General features: G+C 51.9%; 2 long non-coding RNA genes across 4 annotated transcripts in view; one reads left to right on the plus strand and one right to left on the minus strand.

Moving 5' to 3' along the window:
- Window positions 1-13,985, plus strand: part of LOC102167892 (uncharacterized) — a 34,632-nt gene continuing 20,647 nt past the window's right edge. For 2 of the 3 annotated variants that reach the window (XR_014803996.1, XR_002344143.2), the window contains exons 1-3: window positions 1-381; window positions 733-815; window positions 4,175-4,226. This is a non-coding gene — a long non-coding RNA (uncharacterized LOC102167892). Of the gene's footprint in view, window positions 382-732; window positions 816-4,174; window positions 4,227-5,465; window positions 5,726-5,820; window positions 6,943-13,985 lie in introns of those variants that run through there. The other variant, XR_014803997.1, reaches the window with a different exon arrangement.
- On the minus strand, window positions 7,210-10,686 carry LOC146403453 (uncharacterized). The gene is made up of 2 exons (XR_014803999.1): window positions 10,387-10,686; window positions 7,210-9,320 (listed from the first exon to the last, which is right to left on the minus strand). It is a non-coding gene; the product is annotated as an uncharacterized LOC146403453 (long non-coding RNA).

Consider the following 13,985-nt stretch of genomic DNA (forward strand, 5'->3'; position numbering starts at 1 on the left):
GAGCCTGCGCCTGTGGGGGGTCCGCGAGCGCAGCCTCCTCCGCAAGGGCCTAGGACCCCCGCCTCAGGGTTTTCGCTTTGGCCTCAGTTTCCACATCCACAGGCCGGGAGGGAAATCCCATTCTGCAGGCGCCTGAGACTGTTCCTCCCCCGAAGGAAAGAGAACTCGAGCCTCATTTCCCCGTCTGCGGTCTGACTTCCACCGACCCCTTAGGCCTTCCACCCCTCGCGCTGCACTTTCCGCCAAGATAGCGGGGCGTCAGGCCTGAGAGCCTACACGGGAAAGGGGGCCTGTCGGTCCCTGCCAACCGAGCCCCCAGCCCAGCAGCAGGGCTCCGGGTGATGTGACGGTGGGCTCCTGGGTCCTGAGAAACAAGAGAAGGTGGGTTTGGAGACGCGTGGGGTGACACCAGGGGCTGATCCCTGGGCCCCCAGTTTGCCCCACGCCTGGGCCTGTCCCAGCACAACTGTTCCCCTCCCTTGTCCTCGCCCTTCCCTCCTCCAGCTCACACTTCCCTGTTCCCCAGCCGTCTTGCCAAGTCCCAGCTCCCAGGGCTAGTGTGGATTCCATCCCTTGAAGTCATGGATCACTGCATTGTTCTGCCAGACAATTATTTATCCCTTAATCTTTGCTGGCCTATATTTTTGTTTCTTTACAAAACTTGAGTAGGATGGAAAAGAAATGTCTCTTTTAACAGAAAAGTAAACAAAATTTTACATTGTTTATTGACAGTGAGGTCCATGGGGACCACCAGCTCCACAGATCCTTCTGTTTTTTTCTTGGAAACAAGATTACAGGGATGTTCTCCCAAAGCAGTAAGTAACTGTCCTACCAAAAAGCCATGGACTCCACTGGTCAGTGTTTAGGACCTGCAGCCCAGGGCAGGAGTGGCCCTGTTGGAAAACGCCAATTTTGAGGGGGATTTGCAGCACTGGGAGGGACCCACAGAAGGCATGCTGGAGCCAGGCTCAGGTCCTGCTTCTGCAAGAAGCTGGGTGTAGGAGCTCTTTCTTGCCCCTGGGCTCCCTTTCTTATCCGTGAGATGAGGAAGGTGGGATAAGTTATTTCTGGGGTCCCTTCCACCTCCGAGTGCCCCAGGGGTGGAGAAGCCCCTGCTCTGAGTGGAGAGGCTCAGAGGTTGGGGCAGAGGTCAGGTGGCAGAGGACCAGGCCAGGGGCAGAGGCCAAGAGTCCCTTGCCCTGGGCAGCTCCAGGGCAGGGATGACCCTCCAATGAGTCACTCCTGTCAGCCCTGAGAAAAGCCATATGGCAGCTTCCCTGTGCATCCGCTGAAACTCAGGGCTCAGACAAAACAGCCCAGAGGAGTGGTGGGCTCTCAGCCCTTTTGTTGGCCTCAAAATGCCCGACTACCCAGAAAAGCCCCCTGAAGAGGAGATGGTGAAGAGCCTGGCCTTTGGAGGGCTGGTTTCACATAAGGGAAGGGCGAGTCCCAGCCCAGAAAGAGCGATTCATTCAAATATATGGATTTGATGGCCTGCAGTGCCCATTTGCCTTTAATTAGGTGCCTGAGATCCTCAGTCCTCTGTCAGGATTAAGTTTGAAAGGGTGCCCAGGTCTGTTGCACACAGTAGGACTCAGAGCACTGGGAATGATGGCAGTTCCCAGTTGCAGAGTACAGATCTTGCCTGACACACAGATAAATGCAGGACATGAGTCAGGTCCCCCACAGCCCTGTGAAGCTGGTGAGGACATCCTTATTGTGGAGGCTCAAGAGCCTAAGTAACTTGCTCAAGGTCACACGGCCGTCTTCAAGGTCCCAGTTCTATATCTGCCAGAGCCTATAATTTTAACCCCTAACCTGTTACTTCCTCGAAGTTGAAGAGATACTCCCTGCCTCCGAGGAGTTTGGGATTTAAAGATAAATTTCTGTGGCCTAAGTTGAAAGAAGACCATGTGTACTTTTGCTAAGAGCAGGTTTGACACATCTCCCGAGGCGACCCTTGCCTCAGACCTTCCTGAATCTGCAGTGGGGCTGTCCCTGAGGCCCTGCCTCACTCTGGTGGAAAGGCTAGAGTTCACGCTGGCAAGAGGTGACCCGGGCAGCTGGGAGAAGAGGGTCGATAGACTCTCATCTGGACATTCTGAATTTTGACCCCCTCAAATGTTTGAACTGTCTTAAAATTAAAACAGAAACAAATATGCACCCCTGAAGACCAATGGTTAATATAAAGCAGAATTTACAACTTCATTTCATCCAGGCCTGAGCTTCTCCATGTATGAAATGAGAACAGTATGCCCAGTTCAGCAAGAGTGCTGTTAAAAAGATCAATGAGAGAATGTGGGTGAACGTGCTTTGCAAACTGTGAAGCCTTAGAACAAGGGTGAGATGAGGGAGAAATCTCTCCCGCTCAGACTGCACTCCCACCTGTGGGCCTAGAGGCATTCTCAGGGCAGTGTTCTGATTCAGCCCGCCCCAGCCCAAATTTCTTCAAGGGCCTCCGCTGTCTTCTCAGCAGCCCCCCTGATCTCTGAAATGCTTCTCTGCCCTCTCTCCTCACCCACCTGGGGGACCTTCCTTCAGGCTGCTCCAGGCGCATCTTTCAGTTCTCAGGCAAGCCCACCTACACTGGGTCCCCAAAGGAATCTGCGGTGCAGAAACCACCCCCCACCCCCGGCCCCACCCCCTGCCCCCAGCTGGCTTCCACCTACCTCTCCAGCCTGGTGTCCTCTTCCTCCTCCCTCCGGAGAGGGGCAGAGGGTTCAGCCTCCTTACTGGGCCACACCACATGACTCACTGTTCCCTGCACACACCCCACCCTTCCGTACCTCTCCTGCTCCCTCCAGGATGAATGGCCTTTCCTCCCAGTGCCCCCAACCCCCAGGCCTGCCCTTCCTCTGGACCCTGGGCTGTGTTCAGACCTCTCCAGGCTGCCCCTCCAGCTGCCTGCTTTGTGGTGGGGAATCCATCTTCCACATACCACGGTGCCCAGTTCAGTGATTTGCCCACATGAAATGCATGATAAATGATGACAGCATTGACATTTTCATGTGAAAGTGTTACTTCAAAGAGTTTTTTGGAAAAAGGCAAAAGAATGGATCCTTGAAGGTGGGATTTCAAGCCGGACTCCTGCATGAGGGGTGTGCTGTTTGAACAGTGAATATTTGCCTTTAAAATAGAAGCCCCTGGCCTAGGGAGCCTTTCTACCCTGGTATCCTGCTTCAGGGAACAAATGACTCAGGCTGGACGCTGTCACTGGTCTTCAGGCCAAAGCCTGCAAAGGCGGGACCCCTGAGGCCTGTGTTTGGGGCAGGCCCTCAGCCTGCGGCCTTCCCTGTGCCAAGAGCAGTGAGTCTCGCCCTTGGAAGTCAACAGTCACTAATCCACTGTGGGTGAGGTGTCCGCCTGCTCAGAAATCTCCCGGAGCCGCGAGGCGCCAGCCCTCCCCCAGGTGCACGCGTGCGAAGGCTGCCCAGGGAAGGTGTAAGGCGCGTTCTCGTCCGCCAGGGGGCCCCAGACATCGCAGCAGGCCCTGGGGCAGCCCCCCGCCAGGAGGCCTTCTGCTCCCTTGAGAGTCCAGGAAGTAACAGGCTTTCTTTCTGAAAAAAGGCCCGTGGGGCAGAGCAGGCCGGAGGGACAGGAAGGCACAGGGGCTGTAATTAGAACCCCCTGCGGCCTGCTTGGTTTTTGTCAGAAAGCTTTTCTATGTCTTCTGCAAGAGGTCACCTTGTCAGCCACCTGGGTCAGGGTCCAAAGTTAATCTTAGAGCTGCCACTTAGAAACTTACAGAGACTTGGAACAAGAGGTGTCCCCCCACACACACACCCCACCCTCCCACAGCTTGCAGTTGCTCTGGGGCCTCCAGATCCATCTGGAACTTTGTTCCAGGCTTTGGGGTTCTCAGCGACATTCCCCAAGCTTGCCTGACCCATCTCTGCTCATTGTCTGCCTACCAGCCTTCAAAGGCCAACAAACTGAGCCAAGATTTAAACAATAATAATTAAATACTGAGACTGCTGTATGCCACACACAACCCCCATGAAGTGGGTATTAATTGTCCCATTTTACAGGTGAAGATATTGAGTCTCAAAGAGATTAACTGCCCTGAGTCACCAAATACTAAGGGATGGTCCCTTTACAAAGCCTGATCAATTTAACCTTAGACTTTATTCATGTCTTCACTTAAACATTTACTGAGCGTTTCTTGGTTTTGTAGAACCTTAGATTTTGCGGTGGAACCTGAGTCCAGATAGGAGGCCTCAACACGGGTGAGTGAAAATGACTCTCAGAACAATTCATCATAAAGCAAAACATCAACATTCCACACGACAGTGCATATGAGTTTGTACCTCCCCACTAGATTGTATGTTTGCAAAAGGCAAGAATTATTTCCTTGGAATTTCAGGCACTTAAAATAAGCAGTGAGAGTTGCTCCGACAGTCCCTGGCTGTGGTCCAGGTGAGCAGACCTCATCAGCAGATCATATCTGACACGGAGATGGGAAAAGGGAAGGTGGTGAATTTCCCACCCCGCCCAGCAGAGCAGGAGAGCCTGCCAAGATCCCACGTGTTTCCAGCGCCTCTGTGCTGGGCATCTAGGAGACAAGAGAGATCCCTACCTTCTGCATATCCCTGTCCCCTAATCCCCTCAAGTGACAAGGCTTAGCAGGAAATCAAATGCATAAAGGGGGAAGCATAAAGAGAGATGAAAAGACCCTTTCAATCCCACCCCAGAAGATAAGCTTCACAGGAACAAGGATTTATCTGTCTTGTTCACTGTGGCATCCCAGAACCTGGCCCCTAGCCTGGCGTGCCCAACGAGCGAACGATGGCTTTGTCACCCCTGTGTTCACCCAGAAGGCGCTGAAAGGGCAGGACCCTGTGAGCTGCGTTCTGTGGCCCTCCTCCACGGAGCCCTGGGGGGCTGCAGGAATTTTCCCCTACCCATAGCTGCCTACCACGTGGGCTTCTTCCATCCTGCCTTGGCCCTCAGCGTGCGTGCGTGCGTGCGTACGTATGTGCGCACATGCGTGCGTGCCCACGTCCGCGGGGTTGGCACCGATGGGTGGACTGCTGAGGAGTTGGGGGTACTGCTGTTCTCACTGGAAGGGTCCCAGGTGCAGTTTTAGGCGTGGGAGGAAGACTAGGGCAGTGAGGAGTCCTTGGGGCACTGTGTCCCGGGGTCAAAGCGAGGCTGCTAACCGCCCTGGAGGTCGTCCAACCCCGAGTCAGATGCTGCCTTGCCCAGAGTCTGCCTGCCAGCCTTGCTGCACCCCGGCCTCGGGACTCACCGCTTCCCCCTCCAGGCCCAGCAGATCCCACCTGGGCTCTCCCCTCCGGCCTCAGGATCCACCAGCAGCCCCAACTCCTGCGCGCTGTGCAGCAGCAGTGGTGCCGTGGGACAGGGTCTGGGAGAAGCGAAGGGCAGAGGATGAGGGGCTCTGGGCTTAGAGTCAAGGAATTTGAACTGAGGTCGCGGCCATGTCTTCCCTCGGCGACCCTGGGCAGCTCATGCGACCTGCTGGTCTGCACACCTCTTTGGCAAAACGCGAGGACTCCAGCCCCTCCTTCATCGTGAGAAGCCAGTGTGTGATTTGGTGTATACACGCACAAGGGGTGAGCCATTGCCCAGCTCTGCCAAATCCTCAATTTAAGCGCCGGGACGGCCCCAGTCCTGTTGTCACCCAACCCCTCACTTTCTCTGGAACGTGACCCCCCGGGGGATGCTGAACACGCTGAACAGCCCGAGCTCCAGAACTTTTACAAAGGTACAGCCTTTCAGTAACTGTGTTTACCCAGCACTTAGCCTGTTCCAAACACTCTTCTAAGTGTGTTTATGCATTATCTCACTTACTTCTTACAGACACCTTTCCAGAGGGGAGACATCATTCAGAGAGATTAAGCAACTTGCCTGAGGTCACATAGCTGGAGGCAGAGGAGACAAAACGCAAACCTGGGTTTGCCTGAGGCCAGAGCTCCAACTCTGAACTACTGTTGTTCTGCAAGCCTCTGGTCACCTCTTGTTGTTCTGCCACCTTTGAAGAAGCCCAGGGCCCCGAGGAGACCTTTCCTCTAGTCCCTAACTCAGTTTCTAGCTAGTACTGTGTGCTCAGGAAGGAAGGAGGGAGGGAAGGAGGGAAAGAGGCAAGGGAGGAAGGAGTCAGGCAGGCAGGCGACAAGTCATGCTTTTAGCCTCGGCCTAGCCCCAGGCTGGAATCACCTTTCTAGAGCTGGGGCCAGTGCCCCAGGCAGCAAGGCAGTTGTTGGGTCACTGCTGGGCCCTCACTCTTGTTCTAAAAATACCAAGAGGAGAGCCCTCCCAGGCCACCTAACAGATATCCAGTTGCTCCTGGGGTCAGTTCTGTGCAGCCCAATCCTGCCACCTGGCACCTGCTCCCTCTGGCCCCTGCCTGACAGCTGATCCTGTCATCCCCGTGCATTTTACCACAAGGCAAAGTCCAGTTCTGCAGAGGTGGCAACTCTGGGCAGCCAGGCCCGGCCTGGCCTGGCCCCGCCCTTGCTGAGCTGCTGGGCATCCAGGGAGTTCCGGGGTGTTTTCCCCAAAGCGCAGTCCAAGCAAACCCTTCTTTGCTGGGGCTCTGTTCCCATGGCTGCCAGTGCCTCCAGCCCCTTTGGCGTTTGAACAGCGGCCAGGTTCCGGGATGTGGACCCCAGCCTCTGAGTCGGGCCCCAGCACTGCCCTCAACAGCTGTGTGACCTAGGACCTCTGTTAGCTTCCTATAAATGCCAGAATAATAAGATTACAAAGCAGTGAAGGCATTATCCTGTTTTGAAAGATACATATTATGTGCAGAGATGCAATAAGTAAAATGTTAACAGTGTCCTCTCTAGGCCCGAGGATTTGAGCTGCCCTTATTCTTTGGGTTTTGTCTCTATTTCCTAATTTTTCCTCAAGAAAAAATCCTAATATTTTCCTAGTATTTCCTGTTTTTTCCTCAAAGAACACATACAGTAAAAGGAAAAATGTTAGAACAACCCCACAATAGATATTTAAGTATTTGTCTTGACTTTGAGGAGAATGTTAATGAAAGTGGGTTGCAGACTTTAAAGGGCTTTGCAGTGTCTGGGGTTCTTGATACCGTTTCCCAAGAGGCGTTTTGGAGCTGGACCTGCAGTGGGTGTGTGTGTGTGGGGGGGGTCCCCACACCTGGAAACCCTAAAATCAGCTGCCCCACCTGGAGCTTCATCCTTCCTCACCAGGTAGGAAGGGGAGAGAATGCTGGTCCATGTAATGCAGCATAGGCGTGGGCAAGGCCGTGGCTATAATGCGCCAGCCTGCACTGCAGATAAGTCAGCAGCATTGCTTGAGAGCCCACTGTGTGCAGTGCCCTCCCTGTACTCTGTTCTGAGAAGATAGCTCTGTTTGCTTTCCCGTGTCAATAAACAGTTACCGGGCATCTCTGTATTTAAGGAAGTCAGAGAGAGGGCATGGCCACGAAGTGATTAATTTAGATGGCTGGGGGTGGGGGCGGCTTTGGGAGGATTACACAAGGGGAGAGAGCATGTGAGAGAGACAAATGGAGTGAGAAAGCAGGAGACCACCCATCTGGAGGAGAACTGATAGACTTTAATTGTCATCTCAGCCAGATCTTGAGGGACAAGAAGAATCCTCTGGAGGTCAGAGTCCTGCCTTGGGAACCACTACCCTAATGGGAAAGACTGGTTTCCAAGTGGGTGTCTGTGTAACCCATAATAATTTTCAGGGATCAGTACAAAATGATCCTGAGGGCCCATAGTTCAGAATTTATTAAGAATTTCAGGATTGGAGTTCCCATCATGGCTTGGTGGAAACAAATCTGACTAGGAACCATGAGGTTTTGGGTTTGATCTCTGGCCTCGCTCAGTGGGTTAAGGATCTGGCATTGCTGTGGCTGTATTGTAGGCCAGCAGCTGTAGCTCTGATTTGACCCCTAGCCTGGGAACCTACATATGCCCCAAGTGTGGCCCTATAAAGAAAAAAAAAAAAAGGAATTTTAGGATGGTAATGGTGGAGCTTTAAACCAGGGGGTTAGGTTGCTAGACCCTTTCTAAGCCAGACCCTTGAAGCTAAGCCAGCCTGCTAGTGCAGGGGAGAGGTATTACGGATTTCTTGTTGCCAAGAGGGTCACAGGCCTGGGGAAGCCGGGAGACTGCTTCACCATGTCTTGGGTTGAGGTTGGCCTTCAGAGGTAAGATCATCTGTCCAGATCTGGTTCTGTACTTGATACTTCCTGTCAGTGGCCAGTGGAGATTCTGTCTCTTAAATAATGGTGTCCAAAAGGCCAGAGGCTCCTGGCTCCTTTCCCACATGCCAGGACTGGGGAGCAGCAAAGAACACAGATTCCAATGCTTCAGTAGTGGTCGTGGCAGGAAATGCTTCTACCGAGAAGTGCTAGCCTCGCTTAAAGCAGTTCAGCCTCAAACCATGCACGATTTGGTCGGTCCTCAGGACATCAGCTTCAGCCCTGTGTCCAACCCTTTCATTTTACTAATGAGGAAACAGAACCAGAGAGGGCATGGGACCCGTTCAAGGTCACATAGCTGGCCAGTGATGACACCAGAACCCAGGTTTCTGAATTCCCATCAAGAGCCCTTTCCTAAAGGAGCCCTCTGCCCTGGTTTATGGGGAGCAGGGTGTGGGGCTCCCCTGGGACCTTGCTTGCCTGAGAAAACCACTGCCACCCCCTGGGACACCGTTCACTGGGCTCCAGTGGTGTGGACAGTTGAGGGCTGGGCTTAAGATGATGCTCACAGCCCTCCCTCTCTGTCTTTCGCCCTTGATCTGAGCAGATGGTGGCACTGCCAGCAAGAGAGGGGCCCCGCTGATGTCTGGGGATAACAAAGCCACAGGGAAACAGTAGGTGCCAGTGGGCAGTTCCTAGTCCTGCTGCTAAGACCTGTCAGGGGAGCAGGCTCGGCCCTTCCTGTTGGGTGTCTCTGTCAGGATTAAAGGGTAATGGAGTAGAGTTCTAATCCGGGTCAGGAGCAGAGACTCAAGATACCTGGATGGAGGGCGAGCATGGGAAGTAGGCCAGAGTCCCCAGGAAAGCAGCCTGGGCGGGAGCCACTTTACTCGCCAGTGAGCAGCAGAAAGTGCCCAGGGGCCTCAAATATTGACATTGCACAGGACAGAATGTTTGCACACATGTGCTAGTATAGAATTTGCACAGCTGCCTGAGGACCTACGCTGAGGCTATATGGTAAGGATGAGCAAAGTGAGGGCAGAGGAGTGAAGTCACTTCCTTAAGACCGTCTGACTGGTGAAGTTCTGGAGCTGGGACGAGAAGCCAGGTTGTCCTGTCTTAGTCCAGGGCTTCTTGCCCTGGCCTCTGGCTGGTCTCCACCGCCTCCTCGCCTCGGCACCTGTGAGCAGAGGTGGCAGAGGGTCTGGTGCATGTTCGATGTGATTGAATACCCTCACCCTGTGCTTGGAATGTCCTCAGCGCCCCTCCTCGCCACCACCCAGGAGGTCTTCCTTCCATCCTGGGCGTTTGTTCCCTATGAGGCCTTTGATGACACCTTCTGTGTGCCGACTGTTCTCTCCTGGCCTGGAGGAGGGGCTGAGGGGACAGACCCTCAGAGGGAGCAGTGGGCTCAGAGCACAGGACCCAAGGGGTCCCTGGGTGTGGCTGGAAGGTGGCAGGTTGGAGGTGAGGCTGGAGAGGTGTGGGGGTGGAGCAGATATCCTGAGAACCCTGGAGCAGTGAGAAGGTTTTCCTCACAAAGTGACATCCTGACAGCAGCATTTGAGAAGGATCACCCTGGAGGCAGCACTGGGATGGACTAGAGGGAAGAGAGTCAGGAGTCCAGGAGACACGGTGGGGTCTGGCACAGTGGGGGCAGGATGGGGAGGGAAATGGGACACCCCACCCCACCCCCCAGAGAGGGGAAGGAGGTGGAACTGGGCACTTGCTGAATGATGGTTGTCAGGGTGCGGGAAGGGGAGGGTTAAGGATGACCCCTGTGTTTCTGGCCACACTGGGAATTCAGTCTTGAATCTTGCCCCCAGCGGCGCAGCCCCACGGGACTCACTTCCTGAACAGCTTTCCAGGAATGCAGCTCTCTGTAAAGTGAGGGCACTTTTGGCAAACTTGTGCCCACATTGCCTAGTGCTGATGACAGCAGCCTGACAGGGCCATTGCACCAGGGCATTTGGAAACCTGTTGGGGGCCGAAGTCCATAGCCCAGGGCAACAGCACATCCAAGCAGGTGGCGGGCAGTGCGTCACGACCCAGATTAGAGGGGGTTGAAGGTTCCCCGGTGCTCTGGCTCTTGTCTGGATGTCAGGGTTGTCAGGGCCCCGCACCTCCCCGTGGTTTTTGTGAACCAGCAGTGGAGGCAGCTTTAGGGCCTGATGGGGCCCCAGGCCTTAGCAAGTTCCCCACACACCACGCCTGGGTGTTGCAACTCCCTGTGCATCGCTCCTCACCTCCTGCCAGCTGACAGCGTGCTGTTGGGGCAGAAATAGCCCACACACGTCAACAGTCTGGGGGTGCTGACCCTCCTGATGCAAGGTCTGTTCTTTCTCTCAGCTGTTGCTGCCAAGTCACTCCTGCCCAGGACTGAAGGCTGCTTGCTGCCTGGGCCAGAGGGTCGGGGGCAATTCTGATGGCAGAGCCTCTGGAAGGGCAGTGCTCTCGGAGCTCCACAGATTGTATAGGGTTTTAGGCCACTATAAACCAGAGGCCTCTTGGCTGAGCTGAGTCCCTGGAGAGATGGAGGCTGCTGTGGACACACGTCACCGAGAGAGCAGTTGGGCGTCACCAGGCTGGCTTCTTTCCCGGGTCCCTCAGCGAGAGTCTTATCTTATCTTACAATGCAGCTGGGCTGGGGGCGCTGCCAGGCTTCCCAGGAGCTGCTTCTGAAGGCCAAGGTGGGGGCAAGAGCTGGGCCTCACTCTACAGGAAGCCTTCTGATCGAGCCAGCCTGGGAGCAGCAGGTGTGGCATGTCAGTCTTGAGCAGAGAGAGCCCCCCATTTTTACCACGTCATCCTTCGCCCCTCCTCCTCTGTTCATCCCTCCAGCTGTCTAAAACCAAGGCCAGGCTATAGCCAAATGCATATCTTATTTGCATTCCTTGACCCTTCCGTGAGTCTATAACAGATAAAAATGCGGACTTTGGACTCAGAATGGCATCAAGCCTGGCTTTCCTACTTATAGCATGGTGACCTTGGACAGACTGGGTTCTCTGAGCCTTAGTTTCCCCAAGATGAGGACGAATGAGGTCCCTACCTCACTGGGCTGCTGTGTGGGTGAAAAAGGGAAAGCGTATAAAATAGTGCAGCGCCTGGGGAATAATACCAGAATTACTGATACCAGTTATAGTTACTGTCATTGCTGGAGGTATTCACGGTTAAGTTTTGTATGCTTTTCCCCCCATTTCTAGAAACTGTTTTGTTATTTTGTTAATCTTTCAAGTTTATTTTGATAGTCTTTGTTCTCTCTCCATCCTCTCAACCTTTGACTTTATTCCTTGAAGAATGTCAAGTCCAATGTTAATTCTAAGTCTTTAGAATTAAGTGCATAGTTTACACTTAGAGCACATCTCAACTGGATATTTATATGCAGAAGCCTGAAGTAGGACCCAGGTGATCTCACACCTGGTCTCGCATATACGAAAATTAACTCGAAATAGACTATGGACCTAAATTAAAGAACTAAAACTATAAAATACTCAGAAGAAACTATAGGGGTAAATCTTTGTGCCCTTAGGTTAGACAGCATTTTTTTTAGATATGATATCAAAAGCATAAGTGATAGGAGTTCTGTGGCATAGCAGGTTAAGGATCTAGCATTGTCACTGTAGCAGCTTGGGTTGCTGCTTTGACAGGAGTTCGACCCCTGGCCTGGGGAACTTCCATATGCCATGGGTGCAGCCAGAAAAAAAAAAAAGAATGTATACGTATATGTGTGTGTATGTCTAAGAGAGTCACTTTGCTGAGTAGCAGAAATTGGCACATTGTAAATCAATAATATTTATTTATTTATTTATTTTTGCTTTTTAGGGCTGTACCCACGGCATATGGAAACTCCCAGGCTAGAGGTTTAATTGGAGCTACAGCTGCTGGCCTACACCACAGCAATAGCAACGCCAGATCCGAGCCACGTCTGCGACCTACACCGCAGCTCATGGCAATGCCGGCTCCTTAACCCACTGAGAAAGGCCAGGGATCGAAGCTGCAACCTCATGTCTCCTAGTCAGATTCATTTCCGCTGTGCCATGATGGAAACTCCAACTATATTTAATTTAAAAAAATCTATTAAATAAATCATTCAACTTTGATACAGATCTTAGCATAAATGAGAAACTAATTAGTGTTGAGGAAATATCACAAACTAACCACAGGGAAAGGGATATATTATTCATCAAATAAATGTCAAATAGCTCCATTTGCTGATGGCAAAAAAGAAACAATAAAACCAGAAGCCAAGATAGTGACCCTGTAATGAAGAAGGATTTTCCAAACATTAAAAAAGAGGCATAAATCACAAAGAAAAAGATTAATAGACATCAAAATGCTAAACTTCTGCCACAAGAAACACTTTTTTTTTTTTTTTTTTTTGTCTTTTTGCCTTTTCTAGAGCCGCTCCCGCGGCATATGGTTTAATACATGGAATGCTAGGAGTTCCCTTCATGGCTCAGTGGTTAACAAGCCGGAAAAGGATTTATGAGGATGCAGGTCGGATCCCTGGCCTTGCTCAGTGGGTTAAGGATCCCTCGTTGTGAGCTGTGGTGTAGGTCGCAGACACAACTCAGATCCTGTGTTGCTGTGGCTGTGGTGTAGGCTGGCAGCTGCAGCTCCAATTTGACCTCTAGCATGGGAACCTCCCTATGCTTTGGGGTGCAGCCCTTAAAAAAACAAAAAAACAAAAAAACATGGAATGCTAAACACTAAGATGTTCATAGTTAGAGGTTGTGAGCTTATGAACACTGTCTGGTTCTACCACCTGTGTGACCTTGGGCAGGGCTTAACAGGGTTAACCTCCCTGTGCCTCTGTTTCCTCACACATGAAAAGAAAATGGCAATGGTGCCTTCCTGATGAGATTGTTGTGAGGGCTAAATGGGTTAATGCATGGAAAGGACTTACAACAGCACCTGGCACATAACTCAGTAACTCTTAGAATTGGTGTTATTATCATATGTTCTCTTACAGATGGACTTCTGTTTTGTTGATCAGGATACTAAAGGTTGTACACATGAGAACAGTGACACTGCCAGTTTTATAAGTTATAATAAATGGGAGTTCCCTTGTGGCTCAGTGGGTTAAGGATCTGGTGTTGTCACCGCTGTGGCTCAGGTTGCTGCTATGGCTTGGGTTCGATCTGTGGCCCAGGAACACCTGCAAGCTGCAGGAGCAGCCAAAAAGAAAAAAAGAAACAAACACAAGTTTAAGGAATGGGTCAGATCCAAAAATAAAGGCAGTGCAACCTATACTATTCATGTTATGTAAAGCCAAGGAGATATTTTATATTTATGATGAATTGAAAAAGTCTCATAAAAATGGTACCTTGAGGAGTTCCCTTTGTGGCTTAGCAGTTAACGAACCCGACTAGGATCCATGAGGATGTGGGTTTGATCCCTGGCCTTGCTTAGTGGGTTAAGGATCTGGTGTTGCTGTGAGCTGTGGTGTAGGTTGCAGACAGGCTTGGATCCAGCGTGGCTATGGCTGTGGTGTAGGCTGGCAGCTGTAGCTCTGATTTGAACTCTAGCCTGGGAACTTCCATATGCTGCAGGTGTGGCCCTAAGAAGTAAACAACAACAACAACCCAAAAAAAAACCACAAAAAAAAAAACAAAAGGTACCTTGAGATGAAAAGGGCCAAGTGAAATCCCCACTCCTCTTTCCATTGGCCAAGAAGATGTCATGGAGAGGGTAGGATCTTAGAAGCCAAAGAAGGGGAAATTTCTTAGTTGGAATTACCACTGGCAGTGAGCACTAGGAAGTGGTGCAGGAGCCTGTAGCTGTGAAAATGGAATGAACTCTGAATGGAAGGTGATGATGGGCTGGAGTGTGGTTGGTCTACAGG

Source organism: Sus scrofa, chromosome 5 (genome assembly GCF_054392235.1).
Source record: "Sus scrofa isolate SSC_HxYL_T2T_F1_AM1 chromosome 5, Sscrofa_HxYL_maternal_Yorkshire_Landrace_v2.0, whole genome shotgun sequence".
Taxonomy (NCBI): Eukaryota; Metazoa; Chordata; class Mammalia; order Artiodactyla; family Suidae; genus Sus; species Sus scrofa.